We start from the raw sequence: 27,867 nt of genomic DNA, 5'->3' as shown, positions 1-27,867 counted from the left end.
TTCACAGGCGAATTCTATCAAGCATTTAGAGAAGAGCTAACACCTATCCTTCTCAAACTCTTCCAAAATATAGCAGAGGGAGGAACACTCCCAAACTCATTCTACGAGGCCACCATCACCTTGATACCAAAACCAGACAAGGATGTCACAAAGAAAGAAAACTACAGGCCAATATCACTGATGAACATAGATGCAAAAATCCTCAACAAAATACTAGCAAACAGAATCCAACAGCACATTAAAAGGATCATACACCATGATCAAGTGGGGTTTATTCCAGGAATGCAAGGATTCTTCAATATACGCAAATCAATCAATGTGATACACCATATTAACAAACTGAAGGAGAAAAACCATATGATCATCTCAATAGATGCAGAGAAAGCTTTTGACAAAATTCAACACCCATTTATGATAAAAACCCTGCAGAAAGTAGGCATAGAGGGAACTTTCCTCAACATAATAAAGGCCATATATGACAAACCCACAGCCAGCATCGTCCTCAATGGTGAAAAACTGAAACCATTTCCACTAAGATCAGGAACAAGACAAGGTTGCCCACTCTCACCACTCTTATTCAAACTAGTTTTGGAAGTTTTAGCCACAGCAATCAGAGAAGAAAAGGAAATAAAAGCAATCCAAATCGGAAAAGAAGAAGTAAAGCTGTCACTGTTTGCAGATGACATGATACTATACATAGAGAATCCTAAAGATGCTACCAGAAAACTACTAGAGCTAATCAATGAATTTGGTAAAGTTGCAGGATACAAAATTAATGCACAGAAATCTCTGGCATTCCTATATACTAATGATGAAAAATCTGAAAGTGAAATCAAGGAAACACTCCCATTTACCATTGCAACAAAAAGAATAAAATATCTAGGAATAAACCTACCTAAGGAGACAAAAGACCTGTATGCAGAAAATTATAAGACACTGATGAAAGAAATTAAAGATGATACAAATAGATAGAGAGATGTACCATGTTCTTGGATTGGAAGAATCAACATTGTGAAAATGACTCTACTACCCAAAGCAATTTACAGATTCAATGCAATACCTATCAAACTACCAATGGCATTTTTCACAGAACTAGAACAAAAAATTTCACAATTTGTATGGAAACACAAAAGACCCCGAATAGCCAAAGCAATCTTGAGAACGAAAAATGGAGCTGGAGGAATCAGGCTCCCTGACTTCAGACTATACTACAAAGCTACAGTAATCAAGACAGTATGGTACTGGCACAAAAACAGAAATATAGATCAATGGAACAGGATAGAAAGCCCAGAGATAAACCCACGGACATATGGTCACCTTGTCTTTGATAAAGGAGGCAGGAATGTACAGTGGAGAAAGGACAGTCTCTTCAATAAGTGGTGCTGGGAAAACTGGACAGGGACATGTAAAAGTATGAGATTAGATCACTCCCTAACACCATACACAAAAATTAGCTCAAAATGGATTAAAGACCTAAATGTAAGGCCAGACACTATCAAACTCTTAGAGGAAAACATAGGCGGGACACTCTATGACATAAATCACAGCAAGATCCTTTTTGACCCACCTCCCAGAGAAATGGAAATAAAGACAAAAATAAACACATGGGACCTAATGAAACTTAAAAGCTTTTGCACAGCAAAGGAAACCATAAACAAGACGAAAAGACAACCCTCAGAATGGGAGAAAATATTTGCAAATGAAGCAACTGACAAAGGATTAATCTCCAAAATTTATAAACAACTCATGCAGCTCAATAGCAAAAAAACAAACAACCCAATCCAAAAATGGGCAGAAGACCTAAATAGACATTTCTCCACAGAAGATATACAGACAGCCAACAAACACATGAAAGGATGCTCAACATCTTTACTCATTAGAGAAATGCAAATCAAAACTACAATGAGATATCATCTCACACCAGTCAGAATGGCCATCATCAAAAAGTCTAGAAACAATAAATGCTGGAGAGGGTGTGGAAAAAAAGGAACACTTTTGCACTGCTGGTGGGAATGTGAATTGGTACAGCCACTATGGAGAACGGTATGGAGGTTCCTTAAAAAACTACAAATAGAACTACCATATGACCCAGCAATCCCACTACTGGGCATATACCCTGAGAAAACCATAATTCAAAAAGAGACATGTACCAAAATGTTCATAGCAGCCCTATTTACAATAGCCCGGAGATGGAAACAACCTAAGTGTCCATCATCGGATGAATGGATAAAGAAGATGTGGCACATATATACAATGGAATATTACTCAGCCATAAAAAGAAATGAAATTGAGCTATTTGTAATGAGGTGGATGGACCTAGAGTCTGTCATACAGAGTGAAGTAAGTCAGAAAGAGAAAGACAAATACTGTATGCTGACACATATATATGGAATTTAAGAAAAAAATGTCATCAAGAACATAGGGGTAAGACAGGAATAAAGACACAGACCTACTAGAGCATGGACTTGAGGATATGGGGAGGGGGAAGGGTAAGCTGTGACAAAGTGAAAGAGCGGCATGGACATATATACACTACCAAACGTAAGGTAGATAGCTAGTGGGAAGCAGCCGCATAGCACAGGGAGATCAGCTCGGTTCTTTGTGACCGCCTGGAGGGGTGGGATAGGGAGGGTGGGAGGGAGACGCAAAAGGGAGGGGATATGGGAACATATGTATATGTATAACTGATTAAATTTGTAAAATAAAAAAAAAAAAAAAGAAAGTTACTAAGCATCTGTTTGACTGCATTTATTCTTCCCTTCAAAGAAACATAGAAAACAGTTTGCTCTAAGGCACTGTACAGTCAAGAACAAACAGGTGAGATGCTTTCAAATCTTAAGGCTGTACACCAACAATTCAATACAAAGTGACGATGGTTACTTTAATCATCAGCTCCTTTTACTGTGTGTACCAAGTATATCGAAGCAGAGTCATACCTTAAAAATAAAGAGTGAGAAAGCAACAAACAGACAAACAGAAGGGGGAAGGAAAGGAGGGAAGGGAGGGAGAGAAAAGGGTAGACGAGATGGACTAGAACGGCAAGGAAGCAAAACTAGAAAGGCAAGGAAGCAAAAAGTGTGTTTGAGCATCTCTTCCATAGATACTCAGACCATAGATGGAGACTTGATGACGTGAAGACTGATTGGCAGGGAGTGGATTATCTGTGTTTGAAAGAGGGGGCTTAGATTCATACTCAGAGAAGTGGGTTTCTCACACAGAAGAGCATCCATCATGCCCCAGCCCTACCTTTCCCAACACTCCAGAAGGTCTGATCTCTTCCTGGAGAGACAGCTACTCCCAAGATGAAAAGAGAGTTAGGAACAAGTAAGGGGACCCACCCAAGAGGCACAGCGTCAGGACATCTGTGGCAAAAGGATGGAGGTAGCAACTGGAAAAACGCCATGTTTCTGGTCCCCACTGGGGAGGTCAATGGGACACTCTCACAGCTCACAGCATGTTTCCTGCGCCAAGAGGAGTCCAAGGGGCCTGTGCCGACACCACTCATGTGTCACTGCTTTCACACACGTGACCCACATCCTGCACTTGATGGCCATGACACCGTCTTGCCTGTACTTCCTGCTAGTTAATGAGAGAGCTTCTTCGATACGTTTAGCCCAAGGGAAGGTGATGGTATTAAGCTTCTGTTATTGGATTGCATACCAAATTATATATATATATATATATATATATATATATATATATATATATTGGACTGCATACCAAATATATAATTTTATCCATTTTATATAATTATATACATAAAATATATACACACACATGCAAATATGCATGTATATATCTATTATATATATACCAGTTATATACATACAAATGTGTTTACATATATATAAATATAGATATATAGATATATATAGAGAGACTATAATATATGACTACATTATATATACTAGTAGAATTTAATTAGATATATGTAATTAAATATATATATGTATTCCTGAGACTATACACCAGGTGTTAAGCTTCTACATATCTGATGTGTGTCATGACAGTAATATATGGAGCAAAATATGTATGCATTCATTCATTCCACAAAAATTTACTCAAGACTTTGTTATGAACAAAGAATCAGACCACATGCTGTTAGGGAAAGAGAGCCAAGGAGAATCTGGTTTCCAGAGTCCAAATGAGTTTCAAGCTGCATAAAGGAAAAGACACATAGACAACTCATTGAATACCCAACAGTATGAAGCAAGTGCCCTAATAGAGATAAAACCAGATGCTGAGAAGACCTGAAGGAAGGAGGGATTATTATTGTATGGTCTGAGGGTAGAAGGAGACGAGGAAATGTTTCTTGAAGGAGATGCTTTTTAGCTCATTTTAATAGCTGGAGAAGGTGTAAGAATTCTGCAAGCCATTAGAGAAATGTGAGCCAGGCCTGCCAGAAGGGAGGAATAACATGCTGAGGAATCACAGGGAGGTTCACCCACCTGGAGAAGAGGGTGCAGCAAGGAAGCTGTGCCAGGGACAGCAGGAGGGACAAGGTGGTCTATGATGTGGACACCGTGCTGAGTCTAGGTCAGAAGACAGGGCAATTCCTAATTCAGTCAGGGATGATAATGGGGAAGACAAGGCATTTTAACTAAGTATTGAAAGATAAATATGACTTCTACAGTCAGAAGTGGGATGAAGGGACTTCCCTGATGGTGCAGTGCTTAAGAATCCACCTGCCAGTGCAGGGGACATGGGTCCGATCCCTGGTCTGGGAAGATCCCACATGCTGCAGAGCAATTAAGCCCGTGCGCCACAACTACTGAGTCCACTTGCCACAACTACTGAAGCCTGCGTGCCTAGAGCCTGTGCACCGCAACGAAGAGTAGCCCCCACTCGCTGCAACTAGAGAAAGCCCACACACAGCAACAAAGATCCAACGCAGCCAAAAATAAATAAATAAATAAATAAATAAAAGAAGTGGGATGAAAAAGAACACTCCAGAAAAACAAGATGGCATTAGGAAAGAACTGGGGATAAGAACATATAATGTTGACTTAGGGGATGGTGAATGTACACTTAGGATAAAACACTTTTGCTCATTCCTGACACATGCTAGGAGTTCAATAAATATGCGTTGAATGAATAAATAAATGATTGATCATAGGGAATTAAGGGAGAAAGAGGTTTCAAAATATGGGTTGGAGTTGAACCTTGAATTCCAGACTAAAATGTTGGGACTTAATCCAGTCGCCAATGGGAGGCGCTCAAGGGATTTCAGAGGAAGGAGTGACAGGATCAGTGCTGTAAGTCCAGAACTGAGACAAAGGATGGACTAGAGAGGGAGCAGCAGAAAGAACAGCCTTTCCCGTGTCGCAGACTCAAGACAACAGGGATTTAGGTAACAGTAGGAATTGAACAGATAGAGATAGAATGAACTTAAGACACATCAGAAAGGTGGAGCTATCTACCGCTGTTACATAGCTTTCTCAGACTTACCCACTCACAACAGCACGGCTTTGCAGGCCAATAAATACACACCACCAGCCCTTCAGGCTTATTTTGGCCATGGTTTGGGTCTTTACATTTTGCTTCCCCTCCAGCATCATTCTCAGATTTCGGTCTTCTGCCTCATTAGTTCAATTGCCTGTTTCCACACAAGCATCCATATCGCTCTTGGACTTAAAGTAAGTTCTACTTCCCTGATTTGCGATTCAGCATTCATTCTTGTACCCTTTTTGTTCCTGGTTGTTTCAGGTATCCCTCACCCCAGCCTCAGCCTTTGGACCAAACGCCTAATGGTGACCCACTTGTTCAGAACGTTAAAATAAAAGGTTCCTTAAAATAAAATGTCATCAGGATATCTGAATACTCCAACACATATACCATTGGACTTTCCAAATGGTCAATGTGGTTTCCGAGATGTGCTCAAAAACATTTTTTTTAAGGTCATTTGACATTTGGTACAAGGCATTGCACCAACAGCCAATAGGCCTATTACACTGATTAATACTAAGAAAACGCACTAGAAAAAAGGTGGTACCAAGATAATTTATTTTTTGTGTGTGTGCAATTAACTTCATTAAAGAAGAACAGAATCAAAAGATGATGGCTAATTCTTAATTACTTAGAAAGAAATCATGCTATAGATAACTAGACGTATGTTATATCAATCAGACATATGATATGACTTTTTAAAAGCTCTATTTAGCTTTGAGGTACAGCATATGTGTGTTAATCCCATTTCTAAAAATTTTCAGGACAATCTCACTGTCCTCATAAATGTGTTTGTAATTGTCAAGCCATGTATTCTAATTTTTTTTGTTTGAAAAACATGAACACTGTTAGCAGATTTGCTTTGGGCGAAATTAAATTTAGATTCCACCCCCAGTGTCTGCCGGAGGGTGGAGAGAAGCTTACCCAAATCTAAGAATCCCACTATCTAGGGGAAAACACACCAGAAGCCTAACCCACGTGCTCTTTGGGTCTACACTCTTAGGAAAGTTCAGCTAGTCCCTGCTTGCTATAATGCTAAATGTTTTCTCAAATTGCTGTTGAATGTTTGCTCTAGTTCTTAGCAGCTGCTCTGATTCAAAAGGGCTCTATGTTCTCAGGACATTGAAATTATGACTTGAAAAACAAAACAAAGCTCGTTATTGCATTTTTCCTGATTTGAAAAATCAAGTTGAAGACAGTGACCCTCTTCCAAAAGGCAAGAGCATTGCCTCATGGTTTGGGGTCCTTGAGCAAGGTCCCTCAAGGCCTATACATGAAATGAGGACAATACGGAGACCCGAGCGTTCGCATAATTGATCCACTTTCATCCGCGTAAAGGGATGAGAAAGTCTCAAATTATTAACAGTCCAGTGCTTTTACAGCTCCCACCTACCACACGCTTACTGCTTTCAGATTCCTCCTAATTGAATTACTGAGAGCAGACCAAATGACCTTAGTTGTCCAAGCAGTATTTATCACATTTTAAATGAATTCCATTATTAAAAGGAAACATTCTCTTAATTCATTTTCCATCTTATAGTAATTATATCCGTGGTGTCCTAAGTTTTCTGTGACTTTTCTTTTCAAGAAACAACTCTTAACCTTCCACAGAGTCAGTGACCTTGTTTGGATGACTCTTCCCCTCAGGTGACCTTGAGGCAAAAATTATAGAAGCATCAATTGGCAAGTTTGCGAGCATTCAGCAAATCATGAAAAGGGTAAGAGCTCTTCATTTCCCAGCACTGGTATTCATCATGGAAAGACACATAAAAAGAAAGGGCAAATTCCAATGACACGCATCCAGTAAATTGGAGACTCTTGTCACAGTAAATGCCAATTCAGCAGTTTATAATCACAATGCATAACATGCTACATTACTTATTTTTTAACCCTCTAAATTGGGCATGTTATTACTGTTCCTCTGTGTCACCCTTTGTATCATTGAAAAGCCTAAGTTTCTTCTGCTATGAGATCCTCTTTCTGAGTCTGTTGAATTTCATCTTGGTTATTAGTAACAAGTCCTCTTCACAATGGCATTCAATCAAGAATCACAGTTTTGAAGAAATCTGAAAGGTCACTTAGTTCCACGTAGACCACTGTACAAAATAAACTAGAAGGGAATAAACTGTAAAATTGTTTCTAAACTATTTGCAAATACAACAAACCACAGAACTTCTCTTAACAATTTGCCTGGCATTTCATCCATTTTAAGCAGGTAAATGGAGTCCAAATTCTCTTGCCTGAATTGGAGTTAATTTCAAAACCAACAATCAAGGTGAATCATCATTCCTAAATCTATTTATTTATGAACTAAAGGAGAGGAGTTCAATACAGATTGCACTGGTGTCAACAGAGTGTCCACAGTAAGTGATGTTCTCTATTAGATGTGCTTGGATTTTTTCACATGGTAAGAATACTATAACCAAAGTGCAGTTAATAAGGTCAAACACATTTCTGGAGATTTCCACACATGTTCAGGTATTCTCACCTCAATATTACATTTCACCTAAGTGGAATATGTGAGGTAGAGAGAGGTATCACGGGTATGGAGTTAAGGTCCAGCTCTCTGACTCATGAATTCCATTAGACAGTCACCCAAACGCCCTAGGCCTTAGTTTCCTCATTCATGAAACTATTTCTGAAGTCATATGATTCTATAGGTCTATGTCAAATACCAGATTAACAGCAGGCTTTTGATGTTTTCTCCTAAACCAAAACAAAGCAAAGCAAAAACAAAACAAAAAACAGAAAAGGCAACAAGAACACACCTGGCATTAGTTTATACCTAGGTGGTGCTGAATTTCCACCTTTGCAGTATTACTCCCCCAAGCACAGTGAGAGTATTTAGTGTTTAGCAGCAGAGTTATTAACCCATGCTCAGATGTGTCACGATGTTGCTTGAATCCTATTAAACAATATATTTCTTTAAAAAAAAAGTCTCAGGTTTCTGAATCTCTTCACAGTTTATCTCTAGTGACTGAAGCACATATATTAGAATTGAACAGTTAGTATTTCTGGTATAGGACTGATCCAGGTTATAAGGCAGAATCTTTCCTCTACCTAAAACAGAATCTTCTTTGAGATCATCCTTCAAATGATTGCCATTTATGGAAGTATGTCATCTCTGCAGAAAGAGCCATAGAGGAAAACCAATTCCAGAGATTTCTTTTCTGAAGCATGTTTTGTCTATTTGCTATATCAACAAGCAAACAAGGTGTTTGAAAATTTTGTTTTCTTGAGGAAGATGCTCCTATGGCATTACTGATCCTAAGGTATAGCCATGGGTTTCTGCTATTGATTTTAGCATTCTATTTGGAGTATGCTAGCTACCTGTTACAAAGCCAGTCCTCACCACATCCCACCAAGAATGTCCATCAGCTTTCCATGCTGCTTCTGCTCTTTGCACACCACTCCCCTGAGGCAGTGCCCTAAATCATCCCACATAAGCCCTGGCAGATCTCCAGGCCCACGGGCAATGGCGGACTCCAAACTAGAGCCACTAAAATGATTAACGTCTCCTGCCCATATGATGCTGTTTCAGGTATCTCAAGGCCTTCCGTGCCTTAAAATCAAAATTCCACTTTTCTCACTGATGCTTCAAATTCCTTTAAAAGAATAAAGAGATGCTTTGACTCAGTACACATTTTCTTGGGAGAGGAAACATATGACCTGAAATCCATATAATTGATTAATCTGACAACATTGATTAATATAAAATCCTTTTCTGAGGACAGACATTGATGAGGAGCCTTACTGGCAGGTGAAATGGGAAAAGTACAGCAAAAAGAGATGGAAGACACCAAATATTTTGCTTGCTTTTTGCTTCATAAGCATTTGTAATGTAATAATAATGATATTCATCCCATGAGGTTGTTGAGCTAATAATTGATAACAATAAACACCATTTATCGAGTCTTTCAATAGTGAGAGGTAGTATCAGTGAAAATGCTGGTCAGGACATCCAAAAGGCCTCTCCTCTTTATAAAAGCAGTGAGAACACTGCCAAAGATTGTCAAAATTGACACTTTTATAACTCCGAAAATTAGCCAAACTCTTGCATCCATTCATAGAGCATTTTTTTAAAAAAAGGATAAATTTCATTAAGAAAAGCAAGCTTCACGGTGTTTTAACTTGCCCTATTCCCACCCCCACCCCCAGATCTGCAGTACCCCTGAAAACCAAGAGCCACAATCACAGCTAAAGCCAGCAGTCTGGCAGCCTTTGGAAGGGGCAGAATGGGGTTGGAGCATCTTCAAAGCCCCATTCCTAGAGAATCGGTCACTGTTTGACCTGTCTTTCGGTTCCCAGAAAGATCCCACTTGCAAGACTGTCTTTAAATGAGCTGACTTGAAGCTCACCCTATGCAAAAAAGCCTTTTCCCAGGGTTGTTGGAAATAAATCAGAGGCAATTGTTTAGCACTGCAACCCCCTGAAGCAGTGGGTAACAGTTAATACAATAGGCTAAACAAAAGCTTAAAAGGAAAAGATGGGGAATGAGATGGCCATAGGAGGCTTTGAAAATCCCTAGTACATGCCCGGTAATCTAGAAGCCCGTGCGTGTGTGTTGGGCTGTGCATCTGGCCAGGACTGTGTGCATGCTCAGGTGGGCCTGAAACACACTAACCTCTTGCTAAACCTGAGGTTCTAGGCAAGCAGAAAATGAAGGCTAAGAAGCAACAGCCCAGCTGAGTGCTGAAGGTATTCTCTAGTACACACACAGAGCCCTTGGCAAAGACTGGGGGACTTATTAATTACAGGCTTTTAATAAAGTTTTTGTTGAATAATTAGCTGACCATTAAGATAATTGAACAGACTTCAGTGGCCACACACAAAAAAAGAATACAGAATTTACAGAATTTGTTCAGAAAAGTCACGAAACAAACATCCAAGAGCAACAGCAACAAACCCTGTGGAGGATGGAGAACCTGATTTCCAGAGTTGCCGTATTATATTAACTAAAATGTTTAGTTTTCAACAAAAAGTAGGAGACATACAAAGAAACAAGAAAAGATGGCCCATACACACAATCAATAGGAAAACTGTTCCTGAGGCAGGCCAAACGCTGGCACTTACAATAATGCATTTAAATTAGCTCTTCTAAATATGGTCAAGGACGGGGCCCGGAGCCAACATCGGCACCTGGGTGGTCCCAGCGTCCCGCCCCCGCTCCCGGCTGCGACACAGTTTCCACAGACACACACGGAGCCCACGCGGGGGCGAGGCACGACGGCTTCCCCGCCGGGTCCCCTGGAGGCCGGTCCCCCGCAAGACAAGCACGCGAAAGGGCGCCCGCTGCGCTTTCCCTCCCGAAAGCGGGCTGTGGGGCCCAAGCGTGGACCCTGAGACACGAACACGCGCACCACGCCGCCATGGGGGACGAGAGGCCGGGTGCCCTGCATTTCTGGAATCACTGGGATGCCTGTGTAAATTTCCACTTGGCCTGACATTTTCCAAAGGTCACTCAAGATCAGGGGACAGAATGCCTCCGTTCCAAGGGTCCTGCCAGCCCACCCACTGAAATAAATAAATAAATAAATAGGGTCAAGGAACTAAAGAAATTATAAAAAGGAACCAAATAGAAATTCTGGAGATTAAAAGTACAATAAGTGAAATGAAAAATTCGCTACAAGAGTTCAACAGCAGATTTGAGCAGGCAGAATTAAAAATGAGTGAACTTGAAGATAGAACAATTGAGATTACCTAGTCTAGGGAACAGAAAGGAAAAAGAATAAAGGAAAATAAACATAGCCTAAGAGCATCAAGCAGACTAATATGTTTATAATGGGAGTCCCAGAGAGAGAGAAGAGGACAGGAGAAAAGGGCAGAAAGAGAATTTGAAGAATTAACGGCTGAAACTTCCCAAATTTAAGGAAAACTATCAATCTACATATCTAATAAGCCAAATAAAGTCCAAGTAAGATAAACTCAAAAAGATCCACAGCTGGACACTTCATAATCAAATAGTTGAAGCCCAAGGCCAAGAGAGACTCTTCAAAATATCAAGAGAGAAGTGACTCATCATATACAAGAATCCTCCATAAGACTAACCAATAAGCTGATTTCTCATCAGAAGCCATGGAGGCCAGAATGCAGTGATATGACATAATCAAAGTGTTGAAAGAAAAAGAATGTCAACTAAGAATTCTAAATCCAGCAAAACTATCCTTCAAAACTAAAGTAGAAATTAAGATATTCACAGATGAAAACTGTGAAGAATTTATTGCTTGCTGAGAGCATTTATTTGTTTGCTTTTCTGCCCTACAAGAAATACTAAAGGAAGCCCTTCAGGCTGAAATAAAAAGATGCTAGATAGTAACTTGAATCCACATAAAGACACAAAAAAGCACTAGTAAAGGTACCTATATAGGTAAATACAAAAGATGGTATAAATTTTTGGTTTTTTGGCTTGTAACTCATTTTTCCTCCTATTTTATTTAAAAGACAACTGTGTAAAGTAATACTTGTAAATATGTGTTGATGGGCACAAAATGGATAAGGATATCATTTCTATAAAAATAATAGCACAAAGCAGGGTGAAGAAATGGAGCTATAGGAAAAAAGATTTGTATACTATTGATATTATATTGGTATAAATCCAAAGTAGATTATTATATATTAAAGTGTTAATTGTAATCCCCAGGGCAGTCACTAAGACAATCACTCAAAGAAAATATAATAAGAGAAATAACAAAGGAATTAAAATAATACACTAGAAAATATCTGTGTAATACAAAAGAAGGTTGTAATGAGAAAAACATTAAAGACATTAGACATATAGAAAACAAATAGCAAAATGGCAGATGTAAATCATACCTTATCAGTAATTTTATTTAACATAAATGAATTGAACATTCCAATTAAGAGAAAGAGATTGGCAGAATAGATAAGAAAAAAAAAAGATACCATTATATTCTGTCTGCAAAAGACACACTTTTAAAGACACAAATAGATTGGAAGTATAAAAGATATATCATGCAAACAGTAAAAGAGAACTTCAGTGCTTATACTAATATTAGACAAAATAGACCTTAAAACAAAAATTGTTACTAGAAACAAATAAGAACATTTTATAATGATAAAAGGGTAAATCCATCAAAAAGATATGGTCATTATAAACATATATGCACCTAACAACAGAGTCCCAAAATACATGTGCCAAAAACTGACAGAATAGAGAAATAGACAATTCAACAATAATAGGTGTAAATTTCAATAACTCATTTTCAATAATGGATAAAACAACTGGTAGATGATCTCAAGAAAATGCAAATCTTGAACAACACTATAAACCTATAGACCTAACAGATATTTTTTAAACACTCTACTCAACACCAGAAGAATACATAGTCTTCTCAAGTGCACATGGACCATTCTCCAGGATATGCCATATGTTAGGCCAAAAAACAAGCCTCAATAATTTTACATGTATGTTACTAAAATGTAATGAATTAAAAATCAATGGCCAGGGAATCTTTTAAGTGATTTACAAGCATTATTTTATTTAATTCTCAAAAGTATCCTATGATGTATGATATGATTAGGTATAAGAAGTATGATTAGGTATGGTGATTATCCACTTATTGCAGATGAAGAAACTATAGTAAAGAGGGTTATATACCTTGCCTAAGATTGAACAGTTAATAGGAAACAAAGGTAGGAGCTTCAATTAATGTTCTTCTCATGTTTGAGGTCTCAGGGTAAACGTTTCCACCCAACCTCTACAAGGTCCCTTCTATAATTCACTCTGACAGCATCCTATTCTCTTTCTTCATAAAACTTTTCACAATGTGAAATTATAATTCTGGGTCTGAAGATAGACAAGTGGATAATATAAGTAGTGTGAGCAACTTGTTCTTGTTTGCCTGAGACTTTCCTGGGGTTGACACTGATAGTCCCAAGCACTGGGATTCTCTCAGTCCTGAGAAAATCCGGGTGGTTGGTCACACGAAGAAATAAATAAGCTACAAGTGTAGCTCACTGATGCCACACTAGGTGTTCCCTTGATAAGTCATAAGAGCAATCACCCAGGAGATAAGTGTGCTGCAGCCAATCTTCTTTCCCCCAACAGCCCTAAGTGTCTTATAAACCATAGGAGGGTCTCTGTTTACCCACTACAAGGCACCCTTCTCAGTCACCATGGAAATACCATACAGAAACTAAACAAAGATGAGATTTTTAACGCAGCCTTTGGGAAAAAAAAAAAAAAAAAAAAAGAGGCTCTCCAAGAAAGCACTACCATTTTGGAAGGAAGGGAGACTCCATTATTGTTTCTTTACTTGTTTATTCTGCTTCTTTCCAGAAGCTATTTACTCCATAAGAGCAGGGGACTCACATTTTCACTCACCATCAAACATTCAGCATCTAGCAAATGCCTGACATCTGGTGCATATTCAATAAATAGTTGAGCCAGTGATCATGTAACATCTAAGTCTTGCTCTTAATCACCATCTATTACCTGCCTTGATTTAATACTTTAATTTTCCTGCCTTAATAGAAATACAAACTAATAGTATGAACTGTTCACAACATCACAGGCATGATGTTATCCTAGTAAGTTGACAGAATAAGCTTTTGAGGTAATTATCCCCATTTTCCAGATGAAGGAACTGAGGATAGGAGAGATGAAAGAACTTGTCCAAGACCTCAAAGTTAATCTGTATTTGTTCCACAAATGTGTGTTATAATTTCTCAATTCTATCATCCTTCTGGCAAGAAATATTTCTGTACCCACACAATGGAAAACACAGAATATCAGGTGTTTGATATATGCTTCTTATAGAGACCACTTCTCCATGCCTCCGATATTGTTTATCATACCAATCTGGTAAGCTAAATATTTTTCATATCTGACATAAAGGCAGTCCAGCCAGGCCCCTCTTCTATTAATAAAGTGCAAATTGACACAAAGTTATGTAAGCCTACAGTAGTTGCAATAATAACCTCTGAATTCATTAAGCACTGGCAAATTTTGAGTCCGCCATCATAACTTGCCAAAATTTTTTTCTTCTTCTAGTTTTTAGGAGGCAACCGATAAATGCCATTTCATTCATTATTTTATTTCTTATTTTATTTTATTGTCCATAACCAATATGGCTCTAAAACCTCTCCTTTTTTCTTCTTTTCTTAAGAGAATCCTCCAGTGTACATGCATGCTATTTAAACTAAGCTCCCTAAAGCTGAATACAATTTATCTTCAAACAGCAGAGAGGAAGGAGGGCAGAAATCTTCAAATATATATAAATTCATAGCCAGCTTCTATCGAACTCCAGCCCTTGTCAACTTGTTTAGAACACAATTTTCCAAATGCCACTGCTTTCTGGGATTCAGGAGAGGGTAAGAGAGCTCTTTCATTTCATTAGATTTCTGTCAACTCCATCCTGAGTTTCTAGCAATAGGGACTCTCAGAAAAATATGCTGAGCTTCCCTTCAGGTCTGGGATGCTGTGATTCTGGCATCGCAAAGCGCCAAAAGTAAATAAAATGGCTCACATTGTGTTCCAGGCACAAGGGCGCCCAAGAGATAGGATAAGAAATCCCGCTGATGTGCCCAAGACCCTACCTCCAATTGCATGCTGCTGTTTTCTCAATATTCAGAGCTGCAGCCATGGCCAAATTGCACACTTGGAGCCAAATTCTCCCCTCAGTTCTGTGTACACAACTTCATCCAAAGTCACTAGGTGTAGAGCGCGTATCTAAAAGTGACATTTGCCAATAGCGCCATGGAGTTCTCTTATCTGCCACGTACTAACTATGCAATAAGTGTCTTTCTACCAATTTCTGCACAAACGTGAGCCCATTTGCTACTCTCAGATGGCGGCGCTTGCTGTACAATTTCCTCACTTTTTAAAGATTTTTGCGTTTTGCCAGTCAGGAACACATTTCGCAAGTCCCTGGCAAACACAAGTGTACTTTCTTCTTGGCTTCAACACTTGCGGAAGCCAGATGAAAGGAACAGCTCGCAGGGAAAGCTTTGGATTTCATCAGTCCATCGATGAAGCAGTCCTCTGCCTCTCAGTCAGGTTTTTAAAGGATTGTGTTTCCTTAACTGAAGAAGTAAAAGAGCAGAAGAGGATAAGTGAAGAAGAGAGTTAAAGGTTTGCCTCATTTGAGGAGTATTTTTGGATCCTTCCCTCTACTCTCCCCCCGCCAGGCTAAGTTGGCGGTTTCCACAACCCATGTGCATCTCATATCTTATTGTGTGTGTGTGTGTGGATTTGCTAGGTATTGTCTGATGTGGGCTCTCTGAGTCAGAGCCAATATCTTGTTTATCTCCATATTTCTAGCCTAGAGCAAGGAGTCTGTCAGTCAGGTCAAGACACATTTATTGTCCACCTACTCTGTGCTAGGCACCGAGCCTCCTCCAGAGATAGAATGTCCTCCCCTTGAGGAACTTAGAGTCTAGTCAGGACATGCATGCATCAGCATAACATTTATGCACAAGGCAACTAGAGGTTACATAGAGTATGACCAAGGTGCCAAAGGGAACACAGCAGATGGGTTCGTAATCCTGGTGGTAGAGTCAAGGGGACCGCTGGGAGAAGACTATGCCAGAGCTGAGCCCTGAAAAGAAATAGGAATTAAGTCAAGAGTTAGCAGGGAGGGGAGGGAGTTCCAGGCATGGGCAGCAGCAAGAGGGCATAGAACACTATGCAGTTTGCCCTGCAAACTTCAAGGCCCAGGCTGGGAATAGCAGGCCATTAAGACCAGAGAGGTGGGCAGTATCCAGGTAACCAAGGATTTTTTTTAACCTTATCATTTTAGAGAAAGTAGACATTGAAAGAGTTCAACCCTAAGGGAAACAGGCTCATCTCTATGCTTTAAACTGTTCAAACTGGGAAATTAATAAAGGGGCTGGCTTTTCTTTGTGAAAGATTGAAAACAAAGAGTCCAGCTGGGAGGCAATTTTAATCATCTTGGTGAAAGACCGTGGGAGCCTGTATTAGGGCTGAGAGTAAGGCTATGCAAGACATATTGAAAAGGCAGAATGGGAAGGACATTGTGCTGGGTTAGAGGCAGGAAGTGAGTGGCTTGAGGTACTCATTAGACTTTGAGATATATGAGCTTGAAGCTCAGAGAAGTGTCAGGGATTAAGATTAAACTATGTGACTCCTAATTTTATAGGAGCTGAAATTATCCTTGAAAGTAGATGAGATTTCCCATGAAGAACTCTTGTTAAAAGAGAGACCCAGTAGCTGGGAACCTCTGGGGAAAAACTATCATTTAAGGGGTAAGCTGGGGAGTGGGTGCCCCTGAAGGTGATGAGGAGACATTTCAGAGACCTGCATGTGAGGCAAAGAGAGTGTGAGGTCCTGGAGGCTCAGGGACTTGCAAAATGTGTAAAGATTTTCATAGAAAGGCAGAAAACAGTGTCAATGCCCCATGTGGTAAAGTCAATATAGAGTCAAGTCCAATAGCTTTGGCAATAAGGAAGTCTTTGAAGACCTTTTCTGTGTCAGAGACACATATGCATATTGTTTAATAAATACATGAATGAATAAATTAATGAATGGACAAGACCATGTTTTCAGAGACTCTCTTCCCTTAAGATATAAAAAGTGAGGCTTAATTTGTTGGGTGAAGGTTGATTTACAAAGGAGCCCAAATCTCTAGCCTTAAAAACTCTTAATTAGTATTGGTGACACAAAACAAGTCATTCTGTTTCAAGCCTTTTCTTATTGACTTTTCTTCTCCATACCCTTTGCCGTGCATTTTAATAATGATAGATGAAGCAAGTCTTAAGGTGAAAATGCAGAATCCAAGGCTACTCTCCCTTCATCACTTGCCACGAATAGGACCCACATCCACATTTACACGTACATTTGGGGTCACAGGTCAGCAGAGGTGTTTGGAAGCACGGAAAACTAGATGCTACAGGGTCAGAATTTTAACACCAGCCCTTTCTTGGAGCAGCCCAGTGTCTTGATTTGAAGTAATAGATTCATGGGCGTCAAAATTTTCTTCCACTTTAAAGTTTTTGTCTAGAGTCTTCACTCTCAAATGCTATTGGAGCATCCTAGATTCACTCAGTAAGTGCTCAACAAAGATTTTGGTTGTTAATTCAGTCCTTTGAGACTAAAGTCTTATTCTTTAGCAAACAGAACTGTTTGCTGTTTGTTCCAGAACTAAGCTGAGATTTATTTTGCTTTCTGCAGTTGCTCTTCATTTCTGCTTTCCCTGTTTGTACATATGCCTTCACTTTATATTCCTTCCTTTCTCTCTGGATGTTTGAGAAACACTGGTCTCTGCCAATGTGTACACCCATGCTGACTGATCCATGGACTGGTACCAAAATCCACTCCTGCATATTTTGACTCACTGCAGAGAGGAGGCACACTGCCAACTTTGTAGCTTCCTGTGTTCGAAGAGTGACAGGAAAGCAAGATGAAGGAGTAAGAAAAGAAAGAGAAGTGTGGTTACAGCTGATGAAAGTGTGGTTCCCAGCACAGTGAGAGGAGAAACACAAACAAATCACCTGGCTGATTTCACCATAAACATGCACATCTCCTTCACGTATTCCCAGATTTTTACATCTACTGATGTCTTGCCTGGTGTATTCAGACGATGCACCATATGGACAGAGGCAATGTTTTCCTTAATCCTTAGTGTAGCATACAGCCTGAACTATCAAAGTTCCACCACCAACACTAACAATAAAAAGAAATGGTATTGCCACTGCAAAACAGCGATTCGCTATCAGTATGGAAGCTGCTGAGGGCAGGACTCCTGTTTACGTTATGTACCATTCTCAGAGCTCAGCAGGCAGTGACTAAATGGCAAAATGAGGGAGCCCACCTTCTTTCACTGATATCATACATTTCAGCCCTTAATGATCACCTAAATTCCCCGTGCTTCCGAGGGCTGGTGCTTTGGAACTGCTTTGCAAAGGTATTTTAAAAGATTTAATTGAAGTTCAGAAATCAAGTTTTATTAGCTAACATTCTGGGGCCCCAAAGAAGCAACTGTCCACCAGTTGATATTCTAGAAAGAAAAGAACTCTCTGTTAGGTTCAGTCAATGGGACAGTCCCTCACTCCTCTCTCAATAAACCTGAGCTCTAACTTGCATGGATGTTCAGATACATCTCTACTGAATTTGTCAAATGGCAGCCCTTTCCACTCCGGTTTGGCATGCAGAGTCCCTTGGTTTTCTTTCAAGGAGATTTTCAGGAGTCCCAGAGTAGTGATTCTGACATCCTACCATTGCAAGAAATGCTTAAGAAATATATAAAATCTCTACCAATGTGAATTAAAATTAATTGCCTTTTTGAGAAATTTGCAATATTATCTGGATATATCTAGAAAAAACCCTTGAGTTGATGTTTAAGAAATAAGACGAACAACCCAAGAATACTGATGTTAATTGCATTTTAGGAGTTTTGCAACATGTCTGGGATATCAGTAGATAACTGTAAGATGTTACAGACTGGAGCTGAGAACCAGTCCATAATCATGACCAAATCTCCCAATAGAATTACTGGTAGTAAGGGTTGATGCGGAGAAAAAGAAAAATGGAATAAGTAGCTATTTCTTTTTCCAAATAAACAACATTGTTTACTCTTAGAACTTTCTTGTTTACCTCATTAAATTTTAAGACTGTTGGACAAAGTCAGTGTCTTATGTTATCAGTCTTTGAGAATGAAATTTACAGCATTCATAGCTGTTATTTCATGTTAAAAACATTTATTATTGCTATGCCTTTTGATCTAAATAGGGCCATGGGCTGCTAAGCCATTATTTTTAGAAATAGAGAGGAATTAAAAGATGACACCCAGGCACAAAGGAAAGGAAAGGTCCATCATCTGTGCGAGAATAAAAGCGCTCTGAAGAAATGTTCGAGAAAAGATGAGCTGTTTTGTATACGCCTGACCCTGCCCTTGAAACTAAAGGAGGCTGCCTGACATATTGCCTCCACCTCACAGCTCCTTTGATTACAGCCCAATTCTGTAGACCTTTATTTCCTCAGAGGAAATTAGCAACAAGCTCTATCTCATATGCGTTTGCACTCTCACATTTAGAATGTTTCTGCCTTGAATTTACATTTAAGAGTACTAAAAACCATTGATTTCTAATTATAATGGTGAGCTGCATTTCTAAAAAATGTAAAACTCAATAACATGAATGTCATTCATATCCCTTATCCCAATGGGCACTATTAAAAAAAAAAAAAGGGCCCATGTAGAGAGGACTTCCCATTTCTAAAAGCATGGCAGGCTGAATTTTCAGTTTACCTTTGAAAACTCCCAAAATGAATGAAAAAAATCATTTTTAAAGCATAGCTTTTTTTTTAAACATCTTTATTGGAGTATAATTGCTTTACAATGGTGTGTTAGTTTCTGCTTTATAACGAAGAGAATCATTTATACATATACATATATCCCCATATCTCCTCCCTCTTGTGTCTCACTCAGCCATCTTGGAAGTCTTGAGGAAAAAAGGAACCCCAGATGAACTGAATCGCCAAAATGAAGTAAAAGCCAGACCCCAGAGAGGTAAAGTAGCATCAAAGCCTCGATTGTCTTGAGGGTATTGGCCAAATCTTGTGACCTTGACTCTCTTTTTGGATGGGTTGTCAGGGCATAGCAGGTAAGAGATAAGAGTCAAGGTCTGCAAAGGAAAAATTTAATAGAGTTCTAAATAAAGCTGAGATTCCAAAGTGGAAGAGTAAATAATAAACAACCCTCATCCCAGGAAAGGAGAGTAAGGGAACTTAAAAGACAGTGCCTGCCATAACTTGACACTCGGTATGAGAAAAAATAAATCTCTCTGAGAATTCGTCATCACAAGTCAATCCTTATGGACACTATGGAGTTTGTGACCCACATTTATGCTTTCTGTATGTATTGAAAAACCACAGCATAGAAAATAATTAAATATGCATCCAGGTTGGTAGTAAGCTTGGACAGCTTCTCTAGAGGAATTCAACATCAAGTTGGAGCTCTAAGAGTTCTCACAGATAATTCTAAGAAAAACAAGGCAATCACAATAAAAAAAGATCACCACACACAAGAAAAAGCACACCAAGAATGAGAGATGGCAGAATCATCTAAAAATTTCTCAGACACTGAACACATAATATTCTTAATATAAAAGAATTATGTTTAATATGATCTAAGAAATAAAAGATTCAGAAGCATGGAAAACAAGATATTTTAAAAAATAAATCAATGTTTAAAAGAATCCATTGGATTAAATTTTTTAAATGAAATTTAAAACTCAGTAAGATAAATTAGCAAATTCAACACAGCTGAAGAGAGAGAATGAATAAACTTAAAGATAAATCTGGGGCCTCCCTGGTGGCGCAAGTGGTTGAGAGTCCGCCTGCCGATGCAGGGGATACGGGTTCGTGCCCCGGTCTGGGAGGATCCCATATGCCGCGGAGCGGCTTGGCCCGTGAGCCATGGCCGCTGAGCCTGCGCGTCCGGAGCCTGCGCGTCCGGAGCCTGTGCTCCGCAACGGGGGAGGCCACAACAGTGAGAGGCCCGCATACCGAAAAAAAAAAAAAAAAAAAGATAAATCTGAAGTAATCAAACCAGAGAGAAAATTATTAAAAGTAGAAAAAATGTTGAAAAGATATAGAGAGGATAGGCTGAGAAGGTTTGGAGTACATCTAAATGGAGTTTCAGGGGGACCTAATGAATAAAATTGGGATAAGGAACTATTCAAAAAAATAACTAATACTCTCAACAAGTTTTGGAAGATACTGAGCTCATATCCAAAAATCTCAATGATTTCCAAGCAGACTAAATAAAAAGAGATTCACACCTAGACATACTGAAAGTAAAATTATATAACAATAAAAATAAAGACCAGATATTTAAAGGAAGCAGAGGAAAAAAAGAATATCATTTATAAAGGAACAATTATACTGATGACTGACTTCTCAGCACAGCAACAGAGACCAGAAGATATAATGCAATACATTGAGACAAAACAACCATCACTCTAGAATTTCACACGCAGTACAACTAACCTTCAAGAACAAAGACAAGAGCATTTTAGAAAAGTAAAATCTGTAAGTATTCATCACATACATGCCATCCCTAACTGAAACTCTAACGGATATGTTTCAGGAAGGAAGAAAATTAGTCCAGATGGAAGGTCTAAAATACAAGATAGGATTCTGAGCAAAGATATTAGTAAATATATGATAAAGAAAAACACTGATATACAAAACAGTTTATTGGTGAAGATTTAAAAATATAGAAATAATACGTGGAAAAGAACAGTATATAAGTTGAGAGGGCAGTGATGAAACCTAAGACATTCAAAGGTTTTTGTACCATTTGATATGAGAGTAAGGTTATTATTAATTTTAAACTGTGCTAATTAAGCATGTTAAAATATCTACAGTAGCCACTAAAAAAAAAAAAAGCACAGAGAGTAAACATCAAAAATAAGTACAGAGATAAAGTTCAAAAGGAAGGAAAAATGTTAAATAAATCAAGACATAAATTGAACAAGAAAATGTAAAATAAAATTCCAAAGAAATAACCTAGCCAGTATTTTTTTAATATTATTAGAGTAGGCATACACACGATCATTATATAAATACACACACACACACACACACACACACACACATTCTAACAGCTGAGGATGCAAAAGGATTAGTTATGTCAAATACTAACTGAAAATATCACAAAGAGAATAGATTTTAAGGTGAAAAAAGTTGAGCAGAGATAAATAAGGTCTCTTCCTAATGACGAAAAGTTTAACTTACCAGTCAGTTATAACAATTTTAGACTTATGTGAAACATACTAATGTATCTTGAATTACATACATTGAAAATTTACAGGTACATAAGGAGAAATTGAAAAATTCACAGGATATTGGAATCCTTTAATACCATCTCTCATAAATTGTTAGCTCCAGTAAACAAAAAATACCGGTAAGCAGATGAAGGTTTGGACAGCATAAACTTGATTTAAATGGACATATATAATATAGAACACTGCGCCAAACAACTTCAGCATAAACTTGATATAAAAGGACATATATAATATAGAACACTGCGCCAAACAACTTCAGAATATACCATCCTTTTAAGAACACATCAGCTATTTTTGAAAATCGTCCACATAAGAGGCCATAAAATGGGACTTCCCTGGTGGCGCAGTGGTTAAGAATCCGCCTGCCAGTGCAGGGGACACGGGTTCAAGCCCTGGTCCGGGAAGATCCCACATGCCGCGGAGCAACTAAGCCCGTGCACCACAACTGCTGAGCTTGTGGTCTAGAGCCTGGAAGCCACAATTACTGAAGCCCACGTGCCTAGAGCCCGTGCTCTGCAACAAGAGAAGCCACCGCAATGAGAAGCCTTCGCACCGCAACGAAGAGTAGCCCCCGCAGGCCGCAACTAGAGAAAAGCCTGCGGGCAGCAAGAAGACCCAAAGCAGCCAAGAATAAAATTTTTAAATAATTAATTAATTTAAAAAATGCTTTAAAAAAAGAGGTCATAAAATACATCTCAGTATATTTCAAAAGTTGGTATCATATAGATCATATTCTGTAACATAAATTAAAAATCAAAACCAAAAAGATGTCTAGAACAAGAACTGTATTTCGAAATAAAACACATGCTTCTGAAAAACACATGGATCAAAGAAGAAATCATGATGGAAAATTATAAATACATTGCTGAATAATAATTAAAGTATACACACACACACACACACACACACAATGGAATACTCCTCAGCCATAGAAAAGAATGAAATTTTGCCATTTGCAACAACATGGATGGACTTGGAGGGCATCATGCTTAGTGGAATGTCAGACAGAGAAAGACAAATACTGTATGATATCACTTATATGTGAAATCTAAGAAATAAAACAAACTAGTGAATATAACAAAAGAGAAGCAGACTCACAGATATAGAGAACAAGCTGGTGGTTACCAGTGGGGGAGGGGAAGGGGGAGGTGCAATACAGGGGTAGGGGACAAAGAGGTACAAATTTTTATGTATAAAATAAGCTACAAAGATATTGTACAAAACAGGGTATATGCCAAAATTTTATAATAACTATAAATGGAGTCTAACTTTTAAAAATTGTGAATCACTATATTGTATGAAACTTTCATACAGTACTGCTGGGAAGGTAAACTGGTATAGTCATTTCAGTAAATGATTTGTTATACCTTGTGAAGCTGGACATGTGCATGCCTTAAAACCAGCAATTCTATTCCTTAATATAGACCCAAAGAACCTTCTGTACACATGCACCAAAATACTGGTTCGAAAATGTCCACAGACCCATTGTTTGATAGACCGAACTGGAAACAACCTAACATAAATTAACAACAGAAAACCAAAATTGTGTTATAGTCATTCAATAGTATATGTTTGCATAAATAAATAATACAGCAGCTGCCTACACCAGCATGGGTGAATATTAAAAGCAATACTGATGAAATAAAAGCAAATTAGAAAAATATTGTATTATTCCATTTATATAAAATCCAAAATCAAGCAAAACTAAAAGAAATGTATTGCCTATGGTTACATATATGTGTGGAGGTGTAAAGAAACCCAATGGTATTAATAAATACAAAAATCAGCAGTGTTACCTCTGAAAGAAGTATGAGTTCTGAGATGTGATAAGTAGAGAGGGCTTCTAAGGAACTGATACTATATTATTATTATTATTATTATTGCCTATTGTAGTTTTTTTAACATCTTTATTGGAGTATAATTGCTTTACAATGTTGTGTTAGTTTCTGCTGTATAACAAAGTGAATCAGCTACATGTATACATATACCCCCATATCCCCTCCCTCTTGCATCTCCCTCCCACTCTCCCTATCCCACCCCTCTAGGTGGTCACACAGCACCGAGCTGATCTCCCTGTGCGATGCAGCTGCTTCCCACTAGCTACCTATTTTACATTTGGTAGTGTATATATGTCAATGCTACTCTCTCACTTCGTCCAAGCTTACCCTTCCGCCTCCCCGGGTCCTCAAGTCCATTCTCTATGTCTGCATCTTTATTCCAAGCTAGGTAATGGTACCCAGTTTTTTATTTCCTTATTATTCTTTAAGCTGTATATATATGTATATATGTGTGTGGGTGTATACATATATCCATATACATTATGCATGTATGTCTATATATTACATTCTTTTTATATTTGATCTATTTCAACAGTCAAAAAAAAGATTTCACCAAAAATTACACATCACAAAAAAAGCCAACTCTTCCGTTTTACAGGTACCTAATAAAATTTGACCTATGATAAATACTTAGTGAAGGTGTGGTCTTTCCGATTTAAAAAAATGATAATTATGTGATCTCCACAAGCCCCGGGCTGTTTCCTGTCATGGAACAAATAGCACTAAATAAATGTTTGTTGAATTGAACTAAATTAAAATGTGCATAATACAAGGGGCAAGTATGTGACACCAGCTATTTTGTATTGTCCATCTCAGCCTTTCCTTGTAACAGAGCTCCAATTTTCACTGTATACTTATCCCTCAACCACACAGTCTATATGCTACTGGGGAAAGTGACCCCACTCTTAGCAACCAAGGTGGACTCTGATTGGCTTAAGTTATTTAGTATCTTCCAATTCTTGACAACAGTGTTTGGTTCAAAACAGTTAACAAAATATGAGCCAATGAGAGACAAGAAATGAGATACAAGAAAATATTTATGAGAGGTTTGGTGTGTGTGTGTGCGTGTGCGTGTGTGTGTGAGTGTGTGTGTGTGTGTGATTTGTGGGGGTGAGGAATCCTCCTAGGTCTTCTGAAAGATACTCAGAGAGGCACTCGCTGTGTTTATTGAACACATGAACAAGACTGGCAACCAATCCCTGCCCCGAGAAGCTGCTAGAGCCACCTATGTGGCATCTGAGGATTTAACCTTAAATTAAGCCCCAGGTAGGTCAGAGCCAGCCCTTCTGGTAATATGGTTGACTAGGTAACTACACCACTTGCTACAGAACACTTAGAAACGCCAAATAAAACACAACAAACATCCTTTTAAGTGCATGGCTGAGCCCAAAAGAAAGTAAGGGAAATCTCTCAGCCAGGACAGTTGATGACAGTAGAGTCACCTTCCCCAGCAGTATATAGGCTGCATAGGTGAGAAACGAAAATCCAAATGAAAAATAAAGTGGGAACTTAAGACCAGACGAGGAAGGGTAGACTGGACAAGGGGCAGAGATTGGTTGCCACTTTCTATAACCAAGAAGCTTGCATTTTACAGCCCATGTGGGGACAGGAGATGGTGGCTTAGGTCTGCAAAATGTCAGAGAGCTGAAACTGGGACCATATGTAAAGTTTAAGGCCTAACCCTCAGAAAAATGGTTGATTAAATATATATATGTCCTGGACTTCCGGGTAAGATGGCGGAAGAGGAAGACGCGGAGATCACCGTCCTCCCCACGGATACACCAGAAATACAGCTACACGTGGAACAACTCCTACAGAACACCTACTGAAAGCTGGCAGAAGACCCCAGACCTCCCAAAAGGCAAGAAACTCCCCACATACCTGGGTAGGGCAAAGCGGAGAGATCCCCACACAGAGGATCGGTGCCGAGCGGCACTCATCAGGCCGAGAGGCTTGTCTGCTCGCCCCAGCGGCGCTGGAAGCTGAGGTTCGGGCTTCGGTCAGAGCGCAGGGAGAGGACTGGGGCTGGCGGCGAGAACTCAGCCGGAAGGGGGCTAATGAGCCACAGCTAGCCGGCAGGGAGTCCGGGAAAACTCTGGAGCTGCCGAAGAGGCAAGAGACTTTTTCTTCCCTCTTGGTTTCCTGGTGCGCGAGGAGAGGGGATTAAGAGCGCTGTTTAAAGGGGCTCCACAGACGGGCGCGAGTCACGACTGAAAGCGCGGAGCCCAGTGACGGGCGTGGGACGCTGGGGCTGCTGCTGCTGCCGCCGCCAAGAAGCCTGTGTGCGAGCGCAGGTCACTTTCCACACCGCCCTTCCGGGAGCCTGTGCAGCCCGCCACTGCCGGGGTCCCGGGATCCAGGGGCGGCTTCCCTGGGAGAACGCACAGCGCGCCTCAGGCTGGTGCAACGTCACGCCGACCTCTGCCGCTGCAGGTTCGCCCCGCACTACGTGCCCCTCCCTCCCGCCCGGCCTGAGTGAGCCAGAGTCCCCGAAGAGGCTGCTCCTTTAACCCTGTCCTGTCTGAGCGAAGAACAGACGCCCTCTGGCGACCTACACGCAGAGGCGGGGCCAAATCCAAAGCTGAGACCCAGGAGCTGTGAGAACAAAGAAGAGAAAGGGAAACCTCTCCCAGCAGCCTCAGAAGCAGCGGATTAAAGCTCCACAATCAACTTGATGTACCCTGCATCTGTGGAATACATGAATGGACAACAAATCATCCCAAATTGATGAGCCAGGAGTCAGTGCTGTGCCTCTGAGGTGGGAGAGCCAACTTCAGGACACTGGTCCACAAGAGACCTCCCAGCTCCACATAATATCAAACGGCGAAAATCTTCCAGAGATCTCCATCTCAACAGCAGCACCCAGCTTCACTCAACGACCAGCAAGCTACAGTGCTGAAAACCCTATGCCAAACAACTAGCAAGACAGGAACACAACGCCACCCATTAGCAGAGAGGCTGCCTAAAATCATAAAAAGTCCGCAGACACCCCAAAACACACCACCAGACGTGGACCTGCCCACCAGAAAGACAAGATCCAGCCTCACCCACCAGAACACAGGCACTAGTCCCCTCCACCAGGAAGCCTACACAAACCACTAAACCAACCTTAGCCACTGGGGACAGACACCAAAAACAACGGGAACTACGAACCTGCAGCCTGCAAAAAGGAGACCCCAAACACAGTAACATAAGCAAAATGAGAAGACAAAAAACCACACAGCAGGAGAAGGAGCAAGATAAAAACCCACCAGACCTAACAAATGAAGAGGTAATAGGCAGTCTACCTGAAAAAGAATTCAGAATAATGATGGTAAAGATGATCCAAGATTCTATTTCCCAGATCCAAAATCTGGGAAATAGAATAGACAAAATGCAAGAAACAGTTAACAAGGACCTAGAAGAACTAAAGATGAATCAAGCATCGATTAAAAACACAATAAATGAAATAAAAAATACTCTAGATGGGATCAATAGCAGAATAACTGAGGCAGAAGAGCGGATAAGTGAGGTGGAAGATAAAATAGTGGAAATAACTGCTGCAGAGCAAAATAAAGAAAAAAGAATGAAAAGAACAGAGGAGAGTCTCAGAGACCTCTGGGACAACATTAAACGCACCAACATTCGAATTATAGGGGTTCCAGAAGAAGAAGAGAAAAAGAAAGGGACTGAGAAAATATTTGAAGAGATTATAGTTGAAAACTTCTCTAATATGGGAAAGGAAATAGTTAATCAAGTCCAGGAAGCACAGAGAGTCCCACACAGAATAAATCCAAGGAGAAATACGCCAAGACACATATTAATCAAACTGTCAAAA

General features: G+C 39.6%; 1 protein-coding gene across 1 annotated transcript in view; it reads right to left on the bottom strand.

Moving 5' to 3' along the window:
* Positions 1 to 27,867, bottom strand: part of HS6ST3 (heparan sulfate 6-O-sulfotransferase 3) — a 701,826-nt gene that overhangs the window by 168,569 nt on the left and 505,390 nt on the right. The gene's annotated exons all lie outside the window — the stretch shown is intronic.

The sequence above is a fragment of the Mesoplodon densirostris genome, chromosome 17 (assembly GCF_025265405.1).
Source record: "Mesoplodon densirostris isolate mMesDen1 chromosome 17, mMesDen1 primary haplotype, whole genome shotgun sequence".
In the NCBI taxonomy this organism is placed as follows: Eukaryota; Metazoa; Chordata; class Mammalia; order Artiodactyla; family Ziphiidae; genus Mesoplodon; species Mesoplodon densirostris.
Note: the sequence above shows the minus strand (reverse complement) of the source record. Positions and strands in the feature narration are given on the sequence as shown.